Source organism: Saccoglossus kowalevskii, chromosome 8 (assembly GCF_978046115.1).
Source record: "Saccoglossus kowalevskii chromosome 8, keSacKowa6.1, whole genome shotgun sequence".
Lineage (NCBI taxonomy): Eukaryota > Metazoa > Hemichordata > Enteropneusta > Harrimaniidae > Saccoglossus > Saccoglossus kowalevskii.
In genome coordinates this window covers 40,003,775-40,029,338 of record NC_140648.1, presented here as the reverse complement: position 1 = coordinate 40,029,338, position 25,564 = coordinate 40,003,775, and positions in this window count along the sequence as shown.

Sequence of the window (25,564 nt, the reverse complement as noted above, 5' to 3'; positions counted from 1 at the left end):
GTAATGATGAGATTTCAGCCTGAAATAGTTTGCCACTATGCGAATGTCCACACTCAGTAATGATGAGATTTCAGCCTGAAATAGTTTGCCACTGTGCGAATGTTCACACTCAGTATTGATGAGATTTCAGCCTGAAATAGTTTGCCACTGTGGAATGTCCATGCTCAGTAACAATGAGATTTCAGCCTGAAATAGTTTGTCACAGTGTGAATGTTCACACTCAGTAACAATGAGATTTCAGCCTGAAATAGTTTGCCACTGTGCGAATGTTCACACTCAGTAACGATGAGATTTCAGCCCGAAATAATTTGCCACTGTGCGAATGTTCACACTCAGTAACAATGAGATTTCAGCCTGAATTCGTTTGCCACTGTGCGAATGTTCACACTCAGTAACAATGAGATTTCAGCCTGAAATAGTTTGCCACTGTGGAATGTCCATGCTCAGTAATGATGAGATTTCAGCATGAAATAGTTTGCCACTGTGGAATGTCCATGCTCAGTAACAATGAGATTTCAGCCTGAAATAGTTTGCCACTGTGGAATGTCCATGCTCAGTAACAATGATATTTCAGCCTGAAATAGTTTGCCACTGTGCGAATGTTCACACTCAGTAACAATGAGATTTCAGCCTGAAATAGTTTGCCACTGTGGAATGTCCATGCTCAGTAATGATGAGATTTCAGCCTGAAATAGTTTGCCACTGTGCGAATGTTCACACTCAGTAACAATGAGATTTCAACCTGAAATAGTTTGCCACTGTGTGAATGTTCACACTCAGTAACGATGAGATTTCAGCCTGAAATTGTTTGCCACTGTGCGAATGTTCACACTCAGTAACGATGAGATTTCAGCCTGAATTAGTTTGTCACAGTGTGAATGTTCACACTCAGTAACAATGATATTTCAGCCTGAAATAGTTTGCCACTGTGCGAGTGTTCACACTCAGTAACGATGAGATTTCAGCCTGAAATAGTTTGCCACTGTGCGAATGTTCACACTCAGTAACGATGAGATTTCAGCCTGAAATAGTTTGCCACTGTGCGAATGTTCACACTCAGTAACGATGAGATTTCAGCCTGAAATAGTTTGCCACTGTGTGAATGTTCACACTCAGTAACGATATTTCAGCCTGAAATAGTTTGCCACTGTGCGAGTGTTCACACTCAGTAACGATGAGATTTCAGCCTGAAATAGTTTGCCACTGTGCGAATGTTCACACTCAGTGACGATGGGATTTCAGCTTGGAATAGTTGGCCACCGTACGAATGCTCACACTCAGTAACGATGAGATTTCAGCCTGAAATAGTTTGCCACTGTACGAATGACCATGCTCAGTAACGATGAGATTTCAGCCTGAAATAGTTTGCCACTGTGCGAATGTTCACACTCAGAAATGATGAGATTTCAGCCTTAAATATTTTGCTCCTGTGCGAATGTCCGCACTCAGTAACGATGAGATTTCAGCCTGAAATAGTTTGCCACTGTGCGAATGTCCGCACTCTGTATTGATGAGATTTCAGCCTGAAATAGTTTGCCACTGTGCGAATGTTCACACTCAGCAACAATGAGATTTCAGCCAGAAATATTTTGCCACTATGCAAATGTTCACACTCAGTAACGATGAGATTTCATCCTGAAATAGTTTTCCACTTTTCGAATGTTCACACTCAGTAACGGTGAGATTTCTGCCTGAATTAGTTTACCACTGTGCTCAGTAACGATGAGATTTAAGCCTGAAATAGTTTGCGAGTGTGCGAATGTCCGCACTCAGTAACGGTGAGATTTCAGGCTGAAATAGTTTGCGACTACGCGAATGTCTGCACTCAGTAACGGTGAGATTTCAGGCTGAAATAGTTTGCCACTGTGCGAATATTCAAACTCAGTAACAATGAGATTTCAGCCTGAAATAGTTTGCCACTGTGCAAATGTTCACACTCAGTAACGATGAGATTTCAGCCTGAAATAGTTTGCCACTGTGCGAATGTTCACACTCAGTAATGATGAGATTTCAGCCTGAAATAGTTTGCCAATGTGCGAATACACACACGCAGTAACAATGAGATTTCAGCCTAAATTAGTTTGCCAGTGTGCGAATGACCATTCTCAGTAACAATGAGATTTCAGCCTGAAATAGTTTGCCACTGTGCAAATGTTCACACTCAGTAACGATGAGATTTCAGCCTGAAATAGTTTGCCACTGTGCGAATGTCCGCACTCAGTATTGATGAGATTTCAGCCTGAAATTGTTTGCCACTGTGCGAATGTTCACACTCAGTAACGATGAGATTTCAGCCTGAATTAGTTTGTCACAGTGTGAATGTTCACACTCAGTAACAATGATATTTCAGTCTGAAATAGTTTGCCACTGTGCGAGTGTTCACACTCAGTAACGATGAGATTTCAGCCTGAAATAGTTTGCCACTGTGCAAATGTTCACACTCAGTAACGATGAGATTTCAGCCTGAAATAGTTTGCCACTGTGCGAATGTTCACACTCAGTAACGATGAGATTTCAGCCTGAAATAGTTTGCCACTATGCGAATGTCCGCACTCAGTAATGATGAGATTTCAGCCTGAAATAGTTTGCCACTGTGCGAATGTTCAAACTCAGTAACAATGAGATTTCAGCCAGAAATAGTTTACCACTATGCGAATGTCCGCACTCAGTAATGATGAGATTTCAGCCTGAAATAGTTTGCCACTGTGCGAATGTTCACACTCAGTAATGATGAGATTTCAGCCTGAAATAGTTTGCCACTGTGCGAATGTTCACACTCAGTAACGATGAGATTTCAGCTTGAAATAGTTTGCCACTGTGCGAATGTTCACACTCAGTAATGATGAGATTTCAGCCTGAAATAGTTTGCCACTATGCGAATGTCCACACTCAGTAATGATGAGATTTCAGCCTGAAATAGTTTGCCACTGTGCGAATGTTCACACTCAGTATTGATGAGATTTCAGCCTGAAATAGTTTGCCACTGTGGAATGTCCATGCTCAGTAACAATGAGATTTCAGCCTGAAATAGTTTGTCACAGTGTGAATGTTCACACTCAGTAACAATGAGATTTCAGCCTGAAATAGTTTGCCACTGTGCGAATGTTCACACTCAGTAACGATGAGATTTCAGCCCGAAATAATTTGCCACTGTGCGAATGTTCACACTCAGTAACAATGAGATTTCAGCCTGAATTCGTTTGCCACTGTGCGAATGTTCACACTCAGTAACAATGAGATTTCAGCCTGAAATAGTTTGCCACTGTGGAATGTCCATGCTCAGTAATGATGAGATTTCAGCATGAAATAGTTTGCCACTGTGGAATGTCCATGCTCAGTAACAATGAGATTTCAGCCTGAAATAGTTTGCCACTGTGGAATGTCCATGCTCAGTAACAATGATATTTCAGCCTGAAATAGTTTGCCACTGTGCGAATGTTCACACTCAGTAACAATGAGATTTCAGCCTGAAATAGTTTGCCACTGTGGAATGTCCATGCTCAGTAATGATGAGATTTCAGCCTGAAATAGTTTGCCACTGTGCGAATGTTCACACTCAGTAACAATGAGATTTCAACCTGAAATAGTTTGCCACTGTGTGAATGTTCACACTCAGTAACGATGAGATTTCAGCCTGAAATAGTTTGCCAATGTGCGAATGACCATTCTCAGTAACGATGAGATTTCAGCCTGAATTAGTTTGCCACTGTGCGAATGACCATTCTCAGAAACGATGAGATTTCAGCCTGAAATAGTTTGCCACTGTGCAAATGTTCACACTCAGTAACGATGAGATTTCAGCCTGAAATAGTTTGCCACTGTGCGAATGTTCACACTCAGTAATGATGAGATTTCAGCCTGAAATAGTATGCCAATGTGCGAATACACACACGCAGTAACAATGAGATTTCAGCCTGAATTAGTTTGCCACTGTGCGAATGACCATTCTCAGTAACGATGAGATTTCAGCCTGAAATAGTTTGCCACTGTGCAAATGTTCACACTCAGTAACGATGAGATTTCAGCCTGAAATAGTTTGCCACTGTGCGAATGTCCACACTCAGTATTGATGAGATTTCAGCCTGAAATTGTTTGCCACTGTGCGAATGTTCACACTCAGTAACGATGAGATTTCAGCCTGAATTAGTTTGTCACAGTGTGAATGTTCACACTCAGTAACAATGATATTTCAGCCTGAAATAATTTGCCACTGTGCGAGTGTTCACACTCAGTAACGATGAGATTTCAGCCTGAAATAGTTTGCCACTGTGCAAATGTTCACACTCAGTAACGATGAGATTTCAGCCTGAAATAGTTTGCCACTGTGCGAATGTTCAAACTCAGTAACAATGAGATTTCAGCCTGAAATAGTTTGCCACTGTGCGAATGTTCACACTCAGAAACGATGAGATTTCAGCCTGAAATAGTTTGCCACTATGCGAATGTCCGCACTCAGTAATGATGAGATTTCAGCCTGAAATAGTTTGCCACTGTGCGAATGTTCAAACTCAGTAACAATGAGATTTCAGCCTGAAATAGTTTGCCACTATGCGAATGTCCGCACTCAGTAATGATGAGATTTCAGCCTGAAATAGTTTGCCACTGTGCGAATGTCCGCACTCAGTAATGATGAGATTTCAGCCTGAAAGTTTGCCACTGTGCGAATGTTCACACTCAGTAATGATGAGATTTCAGCCTGAAATAGTTTGCCACTGTGCGAATGTTCACACTCAGTAACGATGAGATTTCAGCTTGAAATAGTTTGCCACTGTGCGAATGCTCACACTCAGTAACGATGAGATTTCAGCCTGAAATAGTTTGTCACAGTGTGAATGTTCACACTCAGTAACAATGAGATTTCAGCCTGAAATAGTTTGCCACTGTGCGAATGTTCACACTCAGTAACGATGAGATTTCAGCCTGAATTAGTTTGTCACAGTGTGAATGTTCACACTCAGTAACAATGATATTTCAGCCTGAAATAGTTTGCCACTGTGCGAGTGTTCACACTCAGTAACGATGAGATTTCAGCCTGAAATAGTTTGCCACTGTGCAAATGTTCACACTCAGTAACGATGAGATTTCAGCCTGAAATAGTTTGCCACTGTGCGAATGTTCAAACTCAGTAACAATGAGATTTCAGCCTGAAATAGTTTGCCACTGTGCGAATGTTCACACTCAGAAACGATAAGATTTCAGCCTGAAATAGTTTGCCACTATGCGAATGTCCGCACTCAGTAATGATGAGATTTCAGCCTGAAATAGTTTGCCACTGTGCGAATGTTCAAACTCAGTAACAATGAGATTTCAGCCTGAAATAGTTTGCCACTATGCGAATGTCCGCACTCAGTAATGATGAGATTTCAGCCTGAAATAGTTTGCCACTGTGCGAATGTCCGCACTCAGTAATGATGAGATTTCAGCCTGAAATAGTTTGCCACTGTGCGAATGTTCACACTCAGTAATGATGAGATTTCAGCCTGAAATAGTTTGCCACTGTGCGAATGTTCACACTCAGTAACGATGAGATTTCAGCTTGAAATAGTTTGCCACTGTGCGAATGTTCACACTCAGTAATGATGAGATTTCAGCCTGAAATAGTTTGCCACTATGCGAATGTCCGCACTCAGTAATGATGAGATTTCAGCCTGAAATAGTTTGCCACTATGCGAATGTCCGCACTCAGTAATGATGAGATTTCAGCCTGAAATAGTTTGCCACTGTGCGAATGTTCACACTCAGTATTGATGAGATTTCAGCCTGAAATAGTTTGCCACTGTGGAATGTCCATGCTCAGTAACAATGAGATTTCAGCCTGAAATAGTTTGTCACAGTGTGAATGTTCACACTCAGTAACAATGAGATTTCAGCCTGAAATAGTTTGCCACTGTGCGAATGTTCACACTCAGTAACGATGAGATTTCAGCCCGAAATAATTTGCCACTGTGCAAATGTTCACACTCAGTAACAATGAGATTTCAGCCTGAATTCGTTTGCCACTGTGCGAATGTTCACACTCAGTAACAATGAGATTTCAGCCTGAAATAGTTTGCCACTGTGGAATGTCCATGCTCAGTAATGATGAGATTTCAGCCTGAAATAGTTTGCCACTGTGGAATGTCCATGCTCAGTAACAATGATATTTCAGCCTGAAATAGTTTGCCACTGTGGAATGTCCATGCTCAGTAATGATGAGATTTCAGCCTGAAATAGTTTGCCACTGTGGAATGTCCATGCTCAGTAACAATGATATTTCAGCCTGAAATAGTTTGCCACTGTGCGAATGTTCACACTCAGTAACGATGAGATTTACGCCTGAAATAGTTTGCCACTGTGCGAATGTTCACACTCAGTAACGATATTTCAGCCTGAAATAGTTTGCCACTGTGCGAGTGTTCACACTCAGTAACTAAGAGATTTCAGCCTGAAATAGTTTGCCACTGTGCGAATGTTCACACTCAGTAACGATGGGATTTCAGCTTGGAATAGTTGGCCACTGTACGAATGCTCACACTCAGTAACGATGAGATTTCAGCCTGAAATAGTTTGCCAATGTGCGAATACACACACGCAGTAACAATGAGATTTCAGCCTGAAATAGTTTGCCACTGTGCGAATGACCATGCTCAGTAACGATGAGATTTCAGCCTGAAATAGTTTGCCACTGTGCGAATGTTCACACTCAGAAACGATGAGATTTCAGCCTTAAATAGTTTGCCACTGTGCGAATTTCCGCACTCAGTAACAATGAGATTTCAGCCAGAAATAGTTTGCCACTGTGCGAATGTTCACACTCAATAACGATGGGATTTCAGCCTGAAATAGTTGGCCACTGTATGAATGCTCACACTCAGTAACGATGAGATTTCAGCCTGAAATAGTTTGCCACTGTGCGAATGTTCACACTCAGTAATGATGAGATTTCAGCCTGAAATAGTTTGCCTATGTGCGAATACACACACGCAGTAACAATGAGATTTCAGCCTGAAATAGTTTGCGACTATGTGAATGTCCGCACTCAGTACCGCTGAGATTTCAGCCTGAAATAGTTTGCCACTGTGCGAATGTTCACACTCAGCAACAATGAGATTTTAGCCAGAAATATTTTGCCACTATGCGAATGTTCACACTCATTAACGATGAGATTTCATCCTGAAATAGTTTTTGCACCTTGCGAATGTTCACACTCAGTAACGGTGAGATTTCAGCCTGAATTAGTCTACCACTGTGCTCAGTAACGATGAGATTTAAGCCTGAAATAGTTTGCGACTGTGCGGATGTTCACACTCAGTAACAATGAGATTTCAGCCAGAAATAGTTTGCCACTACGCGAATGTTCACAATCAGTAACGACGAGATTTCAGCCTGAAATAGTTTGCCACTGTGTGAATGTTCACACTCAGTAACTATATTTCAGCCTGAAATAGTTTGCCACTGTGCGAATGTTCACACTCAGTAACAATGAGATTTCAGCCAGAAATAGTTTGCCACTACGCGAATGTTCACAATCAGTAACGACGAGATTTCAGCCTGAAATAGTTTGCCACTGTGCGAATGTTCACACTCAGTAATGATGAGATTTCAGCCTGAAATAGTTTGCCAATGTGCGAATACACACACGCAGGAACGATGAGATTTCAGCCAGTAATATTTTGCCACTATGCGAATGTTCACACTCAGTAATGATGAGATTTCAGGCTGAAATAGTTTGCCACTGTGCGAATATTCAAACTCAGTAACAATGAGATTTCAGCCTGAAATAGTTTGTCACTGTGCGAATGTTCACACTCAATAACGACGGGATTTCAGCCTGAAATAGTTTGCCACTGTGCGAATGTTCACACTCAGTAATTATGAGATTTCAGCCTGAAATAGTTTGCCATTGTGCGAATGTCCACACGCAGTAACAATGAGATTTCAGCCTGAAATAGTTTGCCAATGTGCGAATACACACACGCAGTAACAATGAGATTTCAGCCTGAATTAGTTTGCCACTGTGCGAATGACCATTCTCAGTAACAATGAGATTTCAGCCTGAAATAGTTTGCCACTGTGCGAATGTCCGCACTCAGTATTGATGAGATTTCAGCCTGAAATTGTTTGCCACTATGCGAATGTTCACACTCAGTAACGATGAGATTTCAGCCTGAATTAGTTTGTCACAGTGTGAATGTTCACACTCAGTAACAATGATATTTCAGCCTGAAATAGTTTGCCACTGTGCGAGTGTTCACACTCAGTAACGATGAGATTTCAGCCTGAAATAGTTTGCCACTGTGCGAATGTTCACACTCAGTAACGATGAGATTTCAGCCTGAAATAGTTTGCCACTGTGCGAATGTTCGCACTCAGTAATGATGAGATTTCAGCCTGAAATAGTTTGCCACTGTGCGAATGTTCAAACTCAGTAACAATGAGATTTCAGCCTGAAATAGTTTGCCACTATGCGAATGTCCGCACTCAGTAATGATGAGATTTCAGCCTGAAATAGTTTGCCACTGTGCGAATGTCCGCACTCAGTAATGATGAGATTTCAGCCTGAAATAGTTTGCCACTGTGCGAATGTTCACACTCAGTAATGATGAGATTTCAGCCTGAAATAGTTTGCCACTGTGCGAATGTTCACACTCAGTAACGATGAGATTTCAGCTTGAAATAGTTTGCCACTGTGCGAATGTTCACACTCAGTAATGATGAGATTTCAGCCTGAAATAGTTTGCCACTATGCGAATGTCCGCACTCAGTAATGATGAGATTTCAGCCTGAAATAGTTTGCCACTGTGCGAATGTCCGCACTCAGTAATGATGAGATTTCAGCCTGAAATAGTTTGCCACTGTGCGAATGTTCACACTCAGTATTGATGAGATTTCAGCCTGAAATAGTTTGCCACTGTGGAATGTCCATGCTCAGTAACAATGAGATTTCAGCCTGAAATAGTTTGTCACAGTGTGAATGTTCACACTCAGTAACAATGAGATTTCAGCCTGAAATAGTTTGCCACTGTGCGAATGTTCACACTCAGTAACGATGAGATTTCAGCCCGAAATAATTTGCCACTGTGCAAATGTTCACACTCAGTAACAATGAGATTTCAGCCTGAATTCGTTTGCCACTGTGCGAATGTTCACACTCAGTAACAATGAGATTTCAGCCTGAAATAGTTTGCCACTGTGGAATGTCCATGCTCAGTAATGATGAGATTTCAGCCTGAAATAGTTTGCCACTGTGGAATGTCCATGCTCAGTAACAATGATATTTCAGCCTGAAATAGTTTGCCACTGTGGAATGTCCATGCTCAGTAATGATGAGATTTCAGCCTGAAATAGTTTGCCACTGTGGAATGTCCATGCTCAGTAACAATGATATTTCAGCCTGAAATAGTTTGCCACTGTGCGAATGTTCACACTCAGTAACGATGAGATTTACGCCTGAAATAGTTTGCCACTGTGCGAATGTTCACACTCAGTAACGATATTTCAGCCTGAAATAGTTTGCCACTGTGCGAGTGTTCACACTCAGTAACTAAGAGATTTCAGCCTGAAATAGTTTGCCACTGTGCGAATGTTCACACTCAGTAACGATGGGATTTCAGCTTGGAATAGTTGGCCACTGTACGAATGCTCACACTCAGTAACGATGAGATTTCAGCCTGAAATAGTTTGCCAATGTGCGAATACACACACGCAGTAACAATGAGATTTCAGCCTGAAATAGTTTGCCACTGTGCGAATGACCATGCTCAGTAACGATGAGATTTCAGCCTGAAATAGTTTGCCACTGTGCGAATGTTCACACTCAGAAACGATGAGATTTCAGCCTTAAATAGTTTGCCACTGTGCGAATTTCCGCACTCAGTAACAATGAGATTTCAGCCAGAAATAGTTTGCCACTGTGCGAATGTTCACACTCAATAACGATGGGATTTCAGCCTGAAATAGTTGGCCACTGTATGAATGCTCACACTCAGTAACGATGAGATTTCAGCCTGAAATAGTTTGCCACTGTGCGAATGTTCACACTCAGTAATGATGAGATTTCAGCCTGAAATAGTTTGCCTATGTGCGAATACACACACGCAGTAACAATGAGATTTCAGCCTGAAATAGTTTGCGACTATGTGAATGTCCGCACTCAGTACCGCTGAGATTTCAGCCTGAAATAGTTTGCCACTGTGCGAATGTTCACACTCAGCAACAATGAGATTTTAGCCAGAAATATTTTGCCACTATGCGAATGTTCACACTCAGTAACGATGAGATTTCATCCTGAAATAGTTTTTGCACCTTGCGAATGTTCACACTCAGTAACGGTGAGATTTCAGCCTGAATTAGTTTACCACTGTGCTCAGTAACGATGAGATTTAAGCCTGAAATAGTTTGCGACTGTGCGGATGTTCACACTCAGTAACAATGAGATTTCAGCCAGAAATAGTTTGCCACTACGCGAATGTTCACAATCAGTAACGACGAGATTTCAGCCTGAAATAGTTTGCCACTGTGTGAATGTTCACACTCAGTAACTATATTTCAGCCTGAAATAGTTTGCCACTGTGCGAATGTTCACACTCAGTAACAATGAGATTTCAGCCAGAAATAGTTTGCCACTACGCGAATGTTCACAATCAGTAACGACGAGATTTCAGCCTGAAATAGTTTGCCACTGTGCGAATGTTCACACTCAGTAATGATGAGATTTCAGCCTGAAATAGTTTGCCAATGTGCGAATACACACACGCAGGAACGATGAGATTTCAGCCAGTAATATTTTGCCACTATGCGAATGTTCACACTCAGTAACGGTGAGATTTCAGCCTGAATTAGTCTACCACTGTGCTCAGTAACGATGAGATTTAAGCCTGAAATAGTTTGCGACTGTGCGGATGTTCACACTCAGTAACAATGAGATTTCAGCCAGAAATAGTTTGCCACTACGCGAATGTTCACAATCAGTAACGACGAGATTTCAGCCTGAAATAGTTTGCCACTGTGTGAATGTTCACACTCAGTAACTATATTTCAGCCTGAAATAGTTTGCCACTGTGCGAATGTTCACACTCAGTAACAATGAGATTTCAGCCAGAAATAGTTTGCCACTACGCGAATGTTCACAATCAGTAACGACGAGATTTCAGCCTGAAATAGTTTGCCACTGTGCGAATGTTCACACTCAGTAATGATGAGATTTCAGCCTGAAATAGTTTGCCAATGTGCGAATACACACACGCAGGAACGATGAGATTTCAGCCAGTAATATTTTGCCACTATGCGAATGTTCACACTCAGTAATGATGAGATTTCAGGCTGAAATAGTTTGCCACTGTGCGAATATTCAAACTCAGTAACAATGAGATTTCAGCCTGAAATAGTTTGTCACTGTGCGAATGTTCACACTCAATAACGACGGGATTTCAGCCTGAAATAGTTTGCCACTGTGCGAATGTTCACACTCAGTAATTATGAGATTTCAGCCTGAAATAGTTTGCCATTGTGCGAATGTCCACACGCAGTAACAATGAGATTTCAGCCTGAAATAGTTTGCCAATGTGCGAATACACACACGCAGTAACAATGAGATTTCAGCCTGAATTAGTTTGCCACTGTGCGAATGACCATTCTCAGTAACAATGAGATTTCAGCCTGAAATAGTTTGCCACTGTGCGAATGTCCGCACTCAGTATTGATGAGATTTCAGCCTGAAATTGTTTGCCACTATGCGAATGTTCACACTCAGTAACGATGAGATTTCAGCCTGAATTAGTTTGTCACAGTGTGAATGTTCACACTCAGTAACAATGATATTTCAGCCTGAAATAGTTTGCCACTGTGCGAGTGTTCACACTCAGTAACGATGAGATTTCAGCCTGAAATAGTTTGCCACTGTGCGAATGTTCACACTCAGTAACGATGAGATTTCAGCCTGAAATAGTTTGCCACTGTGCGAATGTTCGCACTCAGTAATGATGAGATTTCAGCCTGAAATAGTTTGCCACTGTGCGAATGTTCAAACTCAGTAACAATGAGATTTCAGCCTGAAATAGTTTGCCACTATGCGAATGTCCGCACTCAGTAATGATGAGATTTCAGCCTGAAATAGTTTGCCACTGTGCGAATGTCCGCACTCAGTAATGATGAGATTTCAGCCTGAAATAGTTTGCCACTGTGCGAATGTTCACACTCAGTAATGATGAGATTTCAGCCTGAAATAGTTTGCCACTGTGCGAATGTTCACACTCAGTAACGATGAGATTTCAGCTTGAAATAGTTTGCCACTGTGCGAATGTTCACACTCAGTAATGATGAGATTTCAGCCTGAAATAGTTTGCCACTATGCGAATGTCCGCACTCAGTAATGATGAGATTTCAGCCTGAAATAGTTTGCCACTGTGCGAATGTCCGCACTCAGTAATGATGAGATTTCAGCCTGAAATAGTTTGCCACTGTGCGAATGTTCACACTCAGTATTGATGAGATTTCAGCCTGAAATAGTTTGCCACTGTGGAATGTCCATGCTCAGTAACAATGAGATTTCAGCCTGAAATAGTTTGTCACAGTGTGAATGTTCACACTCAGTAACAATGAGATTTCAGCCTGAAATAGTTTGCCACTGTGCGAATGTTCACACTCAGTAACGATGAGATTTCAGCCCGAAATAATTTGCCACTGTGCAAATGTTCACACTCAGTAACAATGAGATTTCAGCCTGAATTCGTTTGCCACTGTGCGAATGTTCACACTCAGTAACAATGAGATTTCAGCCTGAAATAGTTTGCCACTGTGGAATGTCCATGCTCAGTAATGATGAGATTTCAGCCTGAAATAGTTTGCCACTGTGGAATGTCCATGCTCAGTAACAATGATATTTCAGCCTGAAATAGTTTGCCACTGTGGAATGTCCATGCTCAGTAATGATGAGATTTCAGCCTGAAATAGTTTGCCACTGTGGAATGTCCATGCTCAGTAACAATGATATTTCAGCCTGAAATAGTTTGCCACTGTGCGAATGTTCACACTCAGTAACGATGAGATTTACGCCTGAAATAGTTTGCCACTGTGCGAATGTTCACACTCAGTAACGATATTTCAGCCTGAAATAGTTTGCCACTGTGCGAGTGTTCACACTCAGTAACTAAGAGATTTCAGCCTGAAATAGTTTGCCACTGTGCGAATGTTCACACTCAGTAACGATGGGATTTCAGCTTGGAATAGTTGGCCACTGTACGAATGCTCACACTCAGTAACGATGAGATTTCAGCCTGAAATAGTTTGCCAATGTGCGAATACACACACGCAGTAACAATGAGATTTCAGCCTGAAATAGTTTGCCACTGTGCGAATGACCATGCTCAGTAACGATGAGATTTCAGCCTGAAATAGTTTGCCACTGTGCGAATGTTCACACTCAGAAACGATGAGATTTCAGCCTTAAATAGTTTGCCACTGTGCGAATTTCCGCACTCAGTAACAATGAGATTTCAGCCAGAAATAGTTTGCCACTGTGCGAATGTTCACACTCAATAACGATGGGATTTCAGCCTGAAATAGTTGGCCACTGTATGAATGCTCACACTCAGTAACGATGAGATTTCAGCCTGAAATAGTTTGCCACTGTGCGAATGTTCACACTCAGTAATGATGAGATTTCAGCCTGAAATAGTTTGCCTATGTGCGAATACACACACGCAGTAACAATGAGATTTCAGCCTGAAATAGTTTGCGACTATGTGAATGTCCGCACTCAGTACCGCTGAGATTTCAGCCTGAAATAGTTTGCCACTGTGCGAATGTTCACACTCAGCAACAATGAGATTTTAGCCAGAAATATTTTGCCACTATGCGAATGTTCACACTCAGTAACGATGAGATTTCATCCTGAAATAGTTTTTGCACCTTGCGAATGTTCACACTCAGTAACGGTGAGATTTCAGCCTGAATTAGTTTACCACTGTGCTCAGTAACGATGAGATTTAAGCCTGAAATAGTTTGCGACTGTGCGGATGTTCACACTCAGTAACAATGAGATTTCAGCCAGAAATAGTTTGCCACTACGCGAATGTTCACAATCAGTAACGACGAGATTTCAGCCTGAAATAGTTTGCCACTGTGTGAATGTTCACACTCAGTAACTATATTTCAGCCTGAAATAGTTTGCCACTGTGCGAATGTTCACACTCAGTAACAATGAGATTTCAGCCAGAAATAGTTTGCCACTACGCGAATGTTCACAATCAGTAACGACGAGATTTCAGCCTGAAATAGTTTGCCACTGTGCGAATGTTCACACTCAGTAATGATGAGATTTCAGCCTGAAATAGTTTGCCAATGTGCGAATACACACACGCAGGAACGATGAGATTTCAGCCAGTAATATTTTGCCACTATGCGAATGTTCACACTCAGTAATGATGAGATTTCAGGCTGAAATAGTTTGCCACTGTGCGAATATTCAAACTCAGTAACAATGAGATTTCAGCCTGAAATAGTTTGTCACTGTGCGAATGTTCACACTCAATAACGACGGGATTTCAGCCTGAAATAGTTTGCCACTGTGCGAATGTTCACACTCAGTAATTATGAGATTTCAGCCTGAAATAGTTTGCCATTGTGCGAATGTCCACACGCAGTAACAATGAGATTTCAGCCTGAAATAGTTTGCCAATGTGCGAATACACACACGCAGTAACAATGAGATTTCAGCCTGAATTAGTTTGCCACTGTGCGAATGACCATTCTCAGTAACAATGAGATTTCAGCCTGAAATAGTTTGCCACTGTGCGAATGTCCGCACTCAGTATTGATGAGATTTCAGCCTGAAATTGTTTGCCACTATGCGAATGTTCACACTCAGTAACGATGAGATTTCAGCCTGAATTAGTTTGTCACAGTGTGAATGTTCACACTCAGTAACAATGATATTTCAGCCTGAAATAGTTTGCCACTGTGCGAGTGTTCACACTCAGTAACGATGAGATTTCAGCCTGAAATAGTTTGCCACTGTGCGAATGTTCACACTCAGTAACGATGAGATTTCAGCCTGAAATAGTTTGCCACTGTGCGAATGTTCACACTCAATAACGATGGGATTTCAGCCAGAAATATTTTGCCACTATGCGAATGTTCACACTCAGTAATGATGAGATTTCAGCCTGAAATAGTTTGCCACTGTGTGAATGTTCACACACAGTAACGATATTTCAGCCTGAAATAGTTTGCCACTGTGCGAGTGTTCACACTCAGTAACGATGAGATTTCAGCCTGAAATAGTTTGCCACTGTGCAAATGTTCACACTCAGTAACGATGGGATTTCAGCTTGGAATAGTTGGCCACTGTACGAATGCTCACACTCAGTAACGATGAGATTTCAGCCTGAAATAGTTTGCCAATGTGCGAATACACACACGCAGTAACAATGAGATTTCAGCCTGAAATAGTTTGCCACTGTGCGAATGTTCACACTCAGTAACGATGAGATTTCAGCCTGAAATAGTTTGCCACTGTGTGAATGTTCACACTCAGTAACGATATTTCAGCCTGAAATAGTTTGCCACTGTGCGAGTGTTCACACTCAGTAACGATGAGATTTCAGCCTGAAATAGTTTGCCACTGTGCGAATGTTCACACTCAGTAACGATGGGATTTCAGCTTGGAATAGTTGGCCACTGTGTGAATGTTCACACTCAGTAACGATGAGATTTCAGCCTGAATTAGTTTGTCACAGTGTGAATGTTCACACTCAGTAACAATATTTCAGTCTGAAATAGTTTGCCACTGTGCGAATGTTCACACTCAGTAATGATGAGATTTCAGCCTGAAATAGTTTGCCAATGTGCGAATACACACACGCAGTAACAATGAGATTTCAGCCTGAATTAGTTTGCCACTGTGCGAATGACCATTCTCAGTAACGATGAGATTTCAGCCTGAAATAGTTTGCCACTGTGCGAATGACCATTCTCAGTAACGATGAGATTTCAGCCTGAAACAGTTTGCCACTGTGCAAATGTTCACACTCAGTAACGATGAGATTTCAGCCTGAAATAGTTTGCCACTGTGCGAATGTCCGCACTCAGTATTGATGAGATTTCAGCCTGAAATTGTTTGCCACTGTGCGAATGTTCACACTCAGTAACGATGAGATTTCAGCCTGAATTAGTTTGTCACAGTGTGAATGTTCACACTCAGTAACAATGATATTTCAGCCTGAAATAGTTTGCCACTGTGCGAGTGTTCACACTCAGTAACGATGAGATTTCAGCCTGAAATAGTTTGCCACTGTGCGAATGTTCACACTCAGTAACGATGAGATTTCAGCCTGAAATAGTTTGCCACTGTGCGAATGTTCACACTCAGTAACGATGAGATTTCAGCCTGAAATAGTTTGCCACTGTGTGAATGTTCACACTCAGTAACGATATTTCAGCCTGAAATAGTTTGCCACTGTGCGAGTGTTCACACTCAGTAACGATGAGATTTCAGCCTGAAATAGTTTGCCACTGTGCGAATGTTCACACTCAGTGACGATGGGATTTCAGCTTGGAATAGTTGGCCACCGTACGAATGCTCACACTCAGTAACGATGAGATTTCAGCCTGAAATAGTTTGCCAATGTGTGAATACACACACGCAGTAACAATGAGATTTCAGCCTGAAATAGTTTGCCACTGTACGAATGACCATGCTCAGTAACGATGAGATTTCAGCCTGAAATAGTTTGCCACTGTGCGAATGTTCACACTCAGAAATGATGAGATTTCAGCCTTAAATATTTTGCTCCTGTGCGAATGTCCGCACTCAGTAACGATGAGATTTCAGCCTGAAATAGTTTGCCACTGTGCGAATGTCCGCACTCTGTATTGATGAGATTTCAGCCTGAAATAGTTTGCCACTGTGCGAATGTTCACACTCAGCAACAATGAGATTTCAGCCAGAAATATTTTGCCACTATGCAAATGTTCACACTCAGTAACGATGAGATTTCATCCTGAAATAGTTTTCCACTTTTCGAATGTTCACACTCAGTAACGGTGAGATTTCTGCCTGAATTAGTTTACCACTGTGCTCAGTAACGATGAGATTTAAGCCTGAAATAGTTTGCGAGTGTGCGAATGTCCGCACTCAGTAACGGTGAGATTTCAGGCTGAAATAGTTTGCGACTACGCGAATGTCTGCACTCAGTAACGGTGAGATTTCAGGCTGAAATAGTTTGCCACTGTGCGAATATTCAAACTCAGTAACAATGAGATTTCAGCCTGAAAGAGTTTGCCACTGTGCAAATGTTCACACTCAGTAACGATGAGATTTCAGCCTGAAATAGTTTGCCACTGTGCGAATGTTCACACTCAGTAATGATGAGATTTCAGCCTGAAATAGTTTGCCAATGTGCGAATACACACACGCAGTAACAATGAGATTTCAGCCTGAATTAGTTTGCCAGTGTGCGAATGACCATTCTCAGTAACAATGAGATTTCAGCCTGAAATAGTTTGCCACTGTGCAAATGTTCACACTCAGTAACGATGAGATTTCAGCCTGAAATAGTTTGCCACTGTGCGAATGTCCGCACTCAGTATTGATGAGATTTCAGCCTGAAATTGTTTGCCACTGTGCGAATGTTCACACTCAGTAACGATGAGATTTCAGCCTGAATTAGTTTGTCACAGTGTGAATGTTCACACTCAGTAACAATGATATTTCAGTCTGAAATAGTTTGCCACTGTGCGAGTGTTCACACTCAGTAACGATGAGATTTCAGCCTGAAATAGTTTGCCACTGTGCAAATGTTCACACTCAGTAACGATGAGATTTCAGCCTGAAATAGTTTGCCACTGTGCGAATGTTCACACTCAGTAACGATGAGATTTCAGCCTGAAATAGTTTGCCACTATGCGAATGTCCACACTCAGTAATGATGAGATTTCAGCCTGAAATAGTTTGCCACTGTGCGAATGTTCAAACTCAGTAACAATGAGATTTCAGCCTGAAATAGTTTACCACTATGCGAATGTCCGCACTCAGTAATGATGAGATTTCAGGCTGAAATAGTTTGCCACTGTGCGAATGTTCACACTCAGTAATGATGAGATTTCAGCCTGAAATAGTTTGCCACTGTGCGAATGTTCACACTCAGTAACGATGAGATTTCAGCCTGAAATAGTTTGCCAATGTGCGAATACACACACGCAGTAACAATGAGATTTCAGCCTGAAATAGTTTGCCACTGTGCGAATGACCATGCTCAGTAACGATGAGATTTCAGCCTGAAATAGTTTGCCACTGTGCGAATGTTCACACTCAGAAACGATGAGATTTCAGCCTTAAATAGTTTGCCACTGTGCGAATTTCCGCACTCAGTAACAATGAGATTTCAGCCAGAAATAGTTTGCCACTGTGCGAATGTTCACACTCAATAACGATGGGATTTCAGCCTGAAATAGTTGGCCACTGTATGAATGCTCACACTCAGTAACGATGAGATTTCAGCCTGAAATAGTTTGCCACTGTGCGAATGTTCACACTCAGTAATGATGAGATTTCAGCCTGAAATAGTTTGCCTATGTGCGAATACACACACGCAGTAACAATGAGATTTCAGCCTGAAATAGTTTGCGACTATGTGAATGTCCGCACTCAGTACCGCTGAGATTTCAGCCTGAAATAGTTTGCCACTGTGCGAATGTTCACACTCAGCAACAATGAGATTTTAGCCAGAAATATTTTGCCACTATGCGAATGTTCACACTCAGTAACGATGAGATTTCATCCTGAAATAGTTTTTGCACCTTGCGAATGTTCACACTCAGTAACGGTGAGATTTCAGCCTGAATTAGTTTACCACTGTGCTCAGTAACGATGAGATTTAAGCCTGAAATAGTTTGCGACTGTGCGGATGTTCACACTCAGTAACAATGAGATTTCAGCCAGAAATAGTTTGCCACTACGCGAATGTTCACAATCAGTAACGACGAGATTTCAGCCTGAAATAGTTTGCCACTGTGTGAATGTTCACACTCAGTAACTATATTTCAGCCTGAAATAGTTTGCCACTGTGCGAATGTTCACACTCAGTAACAATGAGATTTCAGCCAGAAATAGTTTGCCACTACGCGAATGTTCACAATCAGTAACGACGAGATTTCAGCCTGAAATAGTTTGCCACTGTGCGAATGTTCACACTCAGTAATGATGAGATTTCAGCCTGAAATAGTTTGCCAATGTGCGAATACACACACGCAGGAACGATGAGATTTCAGCCAGTAATATTTTGCCACTATGCGAATGTTCACACTCAGTAATGATGAGATTTCAGGCTGAAATAGTTTGCCACTGTGCGAATATTCAAACTCAGTAACAATGAGATTTCAGCCTGAAATAGTTTGTCACTGTGCGAATGTTCACACTCAATAACGACGGGATTTCAGCCTGAAATAGTTTGCCACTGTGCGAATGTTCACACTCAGTAATTATGAGATTTCAGCCTGAAATAGTTTGCCATTGTGCGAATGTCCACACGCAGTAACAATGAGATTTCAGCCTGAAATAGTTTGCCAATGTGCGAATACACACACGCAGTAACAATGAGATTTCAGCCTGAATTAGTTTGCCACTGTGCGAATGACCATTCTCAGTAACAATGAGATTTCAGCCTGAAATAGTTTGCCACTGTGCGAATGTCCGCACTCAGTATTGATGAGATTTCAGCCTGAAATTGTTTGCCACTATGCGAATGTTCACACTCAGTAACGATGAGATTTCAGCCTGAATTAGTTTGTCACAGTGTGAATGTTCACACTCAGTAACAATGATATTTCAGCCTGAAATAGTTTGCCACTGTGCGAGTGTTCACACTCAGTAACGATGAGATTTCAGCCTGAAATAGTTTGCCACTGTGCGAATGTTCACACTCAGTAACGATGAGATTTCAGCCTGAAATAGTTTGCCACTGTGCGAATGTTCACACTCAATAACGATGGGATTTCAGCCAGAAATATTTTGCCACTATGCGAATGTTCACACTCAGTAACGATGAGATTTCAGCCTGAAATAGTTTGCCACTGTGTGAATGTTCACACACAGTAACGATATTTCAGCCTGAAATAGTTTGCCACTGTGCGAGTGTTCACACTCAGTAACGATGAGATTTCAGCCTGAAATAGTTTGCCACTGTGCAAATGTTCACACTCAGTAACGATGGGATTTCAGCTTGGAATAGTTGGCCACTGTACGAATGCTCACACAAAGTAACGATGAGATTTCAGCCTGAAATAGTTTGCCAATGTGCGAATACACACACGCAGTAACAATGAGATTTCAGCCTGAAATAGTTTGCCACTGTGCGAATGTTCACACTCAATAACGATGGGATTTCAGCCAGAAATATTTTGCCACTATGCGAATGTTCACACTCAGTAACGATGAGATTTCAGCCTGAAATAGTTTGCCACTGTGTGAATGTTCACACTCAGTAACGATATTTCAGCCTGAAATAGTTTGCCACTGTGCGAGTGTTCACACTCAGTAACGATGAGATTTCAGCCTGAAATAGTTTGCCACTGTGCGAATGTTCACACTCAGTAACGATGGAATTTCAGCTTGGAATAGTTGGCCACTGTGTGAATGTTCACACTCAGTAACGATGAGATTTCAGCCTGAATTAGTTTGTCACAGTGTGAATGTTCACACTCAGTAACAATATTTCAGTCTGAAATAGTTTGCCACTGTGCGAATGTTCACACTCAGTAATGATGAGATTTCAGCCTGAAATAGTTTGCCAATGTGCGAATACACACACGCAGTAACAATGAGATTTCAGCCTGAATTAGTTTGCCACTGTGCGAATGACCATTCTCAGTAACGATGAGATTTCAGCCTGAAATAGTTTGCCACTGTGCGAATGACCATTCTCAGTAACGATGAGATTTCAGCCTGAAACAGTTTGCCACTGTGCAAATGTTCACACTCAGTAACGATGAGATTTCAGCCTGAAATAGTTTGCCACTGTGCGAATGTCCGCACTCAGTATTGATGAGATTTCAGCCTGAAATTGTTTGCCACTGTGCGAATGTTCACACTCAGTAACGATGAGATTTCAGCCTGAATTAGTTTGTCACAGTGTGAATGTTCACACTCAGTAACAATGATATTTCAGCCTGAAATAGTTTGCCACTGTGCGAGTGTTCACACTCAGTAACGATGAGATTTCAGCCTGAAATAGTTTGCCACTGTGCGAATGTTCACACTCAGTAACGATGAGATTTCAGCCTGAAATAGTTTGCCACTGTGCGAATGTTCACACTCAGTAACGATGAGATTTCAGCCTGAAATAGTTTGCCACTGTGTGAATGTTCACACTCAGTAACGATATTTCAGCCTGAAATAGTTTGCCACTGTGCGAGTGTTCACACTCAGTAACGATGAGATTTCAGCCTGAAATAGTTTGCCACTGTGCGAATGTTCACACTCAGTGACGATGGGATTTCAGCTTGGAATAGTTGGCCACCGTACGAATGCTCACACTCAGTAACGATGAGATTTCAGCCTGAAATAGTTTGCCAATGTGTGAATACACACACGCAGTAACAATGAGATTTCAGCCTGAAATAGTTTGCCACTGTACGAATGACCATGCTCAGTAACGATGAGATTTCAGCCTGAAATAGTTTGCCACTGTGCGAATGTTCACACTCAGAAATGATGAGATTTCAGCCTTAAATATTTTGCTCCTGTGCGAATGTCCGCACTCAGTAACGATGAGATTTCAGCCTGAAATAGTTTGCCACTGTGCGAATGTCCGCACTCTGTATTGATGAGATTTCAGCCTGAAATAGTTTGCCACTGTGCGAATGTTCACACTCAGCAACAATGAGATTTCAGCCAGAAATATTTTGCCACTATGCAAATGTTCACACTCAGTAACGATGAGATTTCATCCTGAAATAGTTTTCCACTTTTCGAATGTTCACACTCAGTAACGGTGAGATTTCTGCCTGAATTAGTTTACCACTGTGCTCAGTAACGATGAGATTTAAGCCTGAAATAGTTTGCGAGTGTGCGAATGTCCGCACTCAGTAACGGTGAGATTTCAGGCTGAAATAGTTTGCGACTACGCGAATGTCTGCACTCAGTAACGGTGAGATTTCAGGCTGAAATAGTTTGCCACTGTGCGAATATTCAAACTCAGTAACAATGAGATTTCAGCCTGAAAGAGTTTGCCACTGTGCAAATGTTCACACTCAGTAACGATGAGATTTCAGCCTGAAATAGTTTGCCACTGTGCGAATGTTCACACTCAGTAATGATGAGATTTCAGCCTGAAATAGTTTGCCAATGTGCGAATACACACACGCAGTAACAATGAGATTTCAGCCTGAATTAGTTTGCCAGTGTGCGAATGACCATTCTCAGTAACAATGAGATTTCAGCCTGAAATAGTTTGCCACTGTGCAAATGTTCACACTCAGTAACGATGAGATTTCAGCCTGAAATAGTTTGCCACTGTGCGAATGTCCGCACTCAGTATTGATGAGATTTCAGCCTGAAATTGTTTGCCACTGTGCGAATGTTCACACTCAGTAACGATGAGATTTCAGCCTGAATTAGTTTGTCACAGTGTGAATGTTCACACTCAGTAACAATGATATTTCAGTCTGAAATAGTTTGCCACTGTGCGAGTGTTCACACTCAGTAACGATGAGATTTCAGCCTGAAATAGTTTGCCACTGTGCGAATGTTCACACTCAGTAACGATGAGATTTCAGCCTGAAATAGTTTGCCACTATGCGAATGTCCGCACTCAGTAATGATGAGATTTCAGCCTGAAATAGTTTGCCACTGTGCGAATGTTCAAACTCAGTAACAATGAGATTTCAGCCTGAAATAGTTTACCACTATGCGAATGTCCGCACTCAGTAATGATGAGATTTCAGCCTGAAATAGTTTGCCACTGTGCGAATGTTCACACTCAGTAATGATGAGATTTCAGCCTGAAATAGTTTGCCACTGTGCGAATGTTCACACTCAGTAACGATGAGATTTCAGCTTGAAATAGTTTGCCACTGTGCGAATGTTCACACTCAGTAATGATGAGATTTCAGCCTGAAATAGTTTGCCACTATGCGAATGTCCACACTCAGTAATGATGAGATTTCAGCCTGAAATAGTTTGCCACTGTGCGAATGTTCACACTCAGTATTGATGAGATTTCAGCCTGAAATAGTTTGCCACTGTGGAATGTCCATGCTCAGTAACAATGAGATTTCAGCCTGAAATAGTTTGTCACAGTGTGAATGTTCACACTCAGTAACAATGAGATTTCAGCCTGAAATAGTTTGCCACTGTGCGAATGTTCACACTCAGTAACGATGAGATTTCAGCCCGAAATAATTTGCCACTGTGCGAATGTTCACACTCAGTAACAATGAGATTTCAGCCTGAATTCGTTTGCCACTGTGCGAATGTTCACACTCAGTAACAATGAGATTTCAGCCTGAAATAGTTTGCCACTGTGGAATGTCCATGCTCAGTAATGATGAGATTTCAGCATGAAATAGTTTGCCACTGTGGAATGTCCATGCTCAGTAACAATGAGATTTCAGCCTGAAATAGTTTGCCACTGTGGAATGTCCATGCTCAGTAACAATGATATTTCAGCCTGAAATAGTTTGCCACTGTGCGAATGTTCACACTCAGTAACAATGAGATTTCAGCCTGAAATAGTTTGCCACTGTGGAATGTCCATGCTCAGTAATGATGAGATTTCAGCCTGAAATAGTTTGCCACTGTGCGAATGTTCACACTCAGTAACAATGAGATTTCAACCTGAAATAGTTTGCCACTGTGTGAATGTTCACACTCAGTAACGATGAGATTTCAGCCTGAAATAGTTTGCCAATGTGCGAATGACCATTCTCAGTAACGATGAGATTTCAGCCTGAATTAGTTTGCCACTGTGCGAATGACCATTCTCAGTAACGATGAGATTTCAGCCTGAAATAGTTTGCCACTGTGCAAATGTTCACACTCAGTAACGATGAGATTTCAGCCTGAAATAGTTTGCCACTGTGCGAATGTTCACACTCAGTAATGATGAGATTTCAGCCTGAAATAGTATGCCAATGTGCGAATACACACACGCAGTAACAATGAGATTTCAGCCTGAATTAGTTTGCCACTGTGCGAATGACCATTCTCAGTAACGATGAGATTTCAGCCTGAAATAGTTTGCCACTGTGCAAATGTTCACACTCAGTAACGATGAGATTTCAGCCTGAAATAGTTTGCCACTGTGCGAATGTCCACACTCAGTATTGATGAGATTTCAGCCTGAAATTGTTTGCCACTGTGCGAATGTTCACACTCAGTAATGATGAGATTTCAGCCTGAATTAGTTTGTCACAGTGTGAATGTTCACACTCAGTAACAATGAGATTTCAGCCTGAAATAGATTGCCACTGTGCGAGTGTTCACACTCAGTAACGATGAGATTTCAGCCTGAAATAGTTTGCCACTGTGCAAATGTTCACACTCAGTAACGATGAGATTTCAGCCTGAAATAGTTTGCCACTGTGCGAATGTTCACACTCAGTAATGATGAGATTTCAGCCTGAAATAGTTTGCCAATGTGCGAATACACACACGCAGTAACAATGAGATTTCAGCCTGAATTAGTTTGCCACTGTGCGAATGACCATTCTCAGTAACGATGAGATTTCAGCCTGAAATAGTTTGCCACTGTGCAAATGTTCACACTCAGTAACGATGAGATTTCAGCCTGAAATAGTTTGCCACTGTGCGAATGTTCACACTCAGTAATGATGAGATTTCAGCCTGAAATAGTTTGCCAATGTGCGAATACACACACGCAGTAACAATGAGATTTCAGCCTGAATTAGTTTGCCACTGTGCGAATGACCATTCTCAGTAACGATGAGATTTCAGCCTGAAATAGTTTGCCACTGTGCAAATGTTCACACTCAGTAACGATGAGATTTCAGCCTGAAATAGTTTGCCACTGTGCGAATGTCCACACTCAGTATTGATGAGATTTCAGCCTGAAATTGTTTGCCACTGTGCGAATGTTCACACTCAGTAACGATGAGATTTCAGCCTGAATTAGTTTGTCACAGTGTGAATGTTCACACTCAGTAACAATGATATTTCAGCCTGAAATAGTTTGCCACTGTGCGAGTGTTCACACTCAGTAACGATGAGATTTCAGCCTGAAATAGTTTGCCACTGTGCAAATGTTCACACTCAGTAACGATGAGATTTCAGCCTGAAATAGTTTGCCACTGTGCGAATGTTCAAACTCAGTAACAATGAGATTTCAGCCTGAAATAGTTTGCCACTGTGCGAATGTTCACACTCAGAAACGATGAGATTTCAGCCTGAAATAGTTTGCCACTATGCGAATGTCCGCACTCAGTAATGATGAGATTTCAGCCTGAAATAGTTTGCCACTGTGCGAATGTTCAAACTCAGTAACAATGAGATTTCAGCCTGAAATAGTTTGCCACTATGCGAATGTCCGCACTCAGTAATGATGAGATTTCAGCCTGAAATATTTTGCTC